This window comes from Vigna unguiculata, chromosome 11 (assembly GCF_037176805.1).
Source record: "Vigna unguiculata cultivar grain cowpea cultivar isolate G323 ecotype 2 chromosome 11, ASM3717680v1, whole genome shotgun sequence".
In the NCBI taxonomy this organism is placed as follows: domain Eukaryota; kingdom Viridiplantae; phylum Streptophyta; class Magnoliopsida; order Fabales; family Fabaceae; genus Vigna; species Vigna unguiculata.
In genome coordinates, this window is record NC_140802.1 from 458,977 (window position 1) to 461,476 (window position 2,500).

The following is a 2,500-nucleotide window of genomic DNA, read 5'->3' on the forward strand; positions in this document are numbered from 1 at the left end:
AACAACACTTTCTCACACTTCCCGCAATCGAGTACGTGCATGACATGCCAAAGCACATCTTATTTGCCTTCCATCGCACTCAAGACGACGGGTTGTGGAAGAACGATATTGCTCACAACAAGTTCAAGGACAACGTCTCAATCAAGGGACACAACCGAATTATGTTAACTGGGTCGCTAAAGTAAACCCGAGTTCATATAATGCACCGCATCCAAAAGAACTAGCCACAACACGTGCATCACTGAGATGTTTCACTAGATGGAACACGTGCGTGACATTAGGATCCTCCAACACCTCTTCGTGATGGAAAGATAGAATTCGAAGCAACCACAGAAGTACCGTCTAGTGGGTAGGCAACACAGGGACTGATCAACCAATATCACCCAAGGCAACGGGTGAAAATGGAAGAGATGCATGCTTGACCGTTCGATACGCAAGGCATGGAGCCAGCCAGCAAGTGCATCTCGATTACAACTCACACACCCTCACGTTCGCAAGACACCACACCACAAGACGGTCCACCCCCCACCTACCATGGGCAAGCAAGCAAATGGAAACATCAAGTGACGCATGGTCAAGCATCGCTAGGCATGAAAATAACTTTCCACAATATCCGAGGGACTAGCTGCCGAGCTAACCAACGATCAGTGACGACCGTGTGTTGGTATTAATAAAGCTCAACAACTATGAAGAGGCTAGTTGTGCCATGATAAACATGCTAACGCACGCACCACGTGAGGGGGGAGGCCTCATCAAGCTCCCTTTAAAACCTGCCAGTGTGGAGCTGGCCGGCTCAAGGAGCACTCCCCCCCTATAAGAGGTTAATATGCAAAAGGCAAAATTGTACAAGTAGATACACTTTTTTTGAGCAGACATAAGTCCATATCTCGGGCTACACTTCGAATTTTGATGCGATTTTTTGCTGTAATTCGTAGAATAATGGTATCTCCTTGCTCACCAAATTTCATAATTTTTCTCGAAGGGGAACTATTTTTTTTATTTTTTTTACTTACCGGGTATGTGTAAAATCGGGAAAAATAGAAAAGCACATGTAGACTTCGAATTTCGACCTCATTTTTTCCAGTCCACCACTAAACAATATCAGGAACCTCCCCACAAAATTTCATTCAGTTTGGCCAAGGTCTTAAATTTGACAAATTTTGGCACCAAGCTATCTAGTCGCGGTGCACCGACCAACTTGGCCAAGTGCAAAATGCATCCAATTCAAAACTTTTGTGCACCAACACTTTTACAGTACTCATTTGGGGACATTTGGAGGCCTTTCCAACCCTCACATCTCAAAAACCACGAATTTCATTTTTTCACAAATCTCCCCACCAAGCCATTTAGCTATGCCGTGGTGCACCGCCAACCTTGGCCATGTGCAAAACCCTCCGAACTCAAAACTTTCGTGCACCAAGACTTTCATGGTATTCATTTGGGGGCATTTGGAGGCCATTCCAACCCTCACATCTCAAAAACCACGAATTTCATTTTTTCACAAAACTCCCCACCAAGCCATTTAGCTATGCCGTGGTGCACCGCCAACCTTGGCCATGTGCAAAACCCAACCAACTCAAAACTTTTGTGCACCAACACTTTTACAGTACTCATTTGGGGACATTTGGAGGCCTTTCCAACCCTCACATCTCAAAAACCACGAATTTCATTTTTTCACAAAACTCCCCACCAAGCCTTCTAGCTATGCCGCGGTGCACCGCCAACCTTGGCCATGTGCAAAACCCAACCAACTCAAAACTTTCGTGCACCAAGACTTTCATGGTATTCATTTGGGGGCATTTGGAGGCCATTCCAACCCTCACATCTCAAAAACCACGAATTTCATTTTTTCACAAAACTCCCCACCAAGCCATTTAGCTATGCCGCGTGGTGCACCGACCAACTTGGCCATGTGCAAAACCCAACCAACTCAAAACTTTCGTGCACCAAGACTTTCATGGTATTCATTTGGGGGCATTTGGAGGCCTTTCCAACCTTCACATCTCAAAAACCACGAATTTCATTTTTTCACAAAACTCCCCACCAAGCCATTTAGCTATGCCGTGGTGCACCGACAACCTTGCCCATGTGCAAAACCCAACCAACTCAAAACTTTCGTGCACCAAGACTTTCATGGTATTCATTTGGGGGCATTTGGAGGCCATTCCAACCCTCACTTCTCAAAAACCACGAATTTCATTTTTTCACAAAACTCCCCACCAAGCCATTTAGCTATGCCGTGGTGCACCGACAACCTTGCCCATGTGCAAAACCCAACCAACTCAAAACTTTCGTGCACCAAGACTTTCATGGTATTCATTTGGGGGCATTTGGAGGCCATTCCAACCCTCACATCTCAAAAACCACGAATTTCATTTTTTCACAAAACTCCCCACCAAGCCATTTAGCTATGCCGTGGTGCACCGACAACCTTGCCCATGTGCAAAACCCAACCAACTCAAAACTTTCGTGCACCAAGACTTTCATGGTATTCATTTGG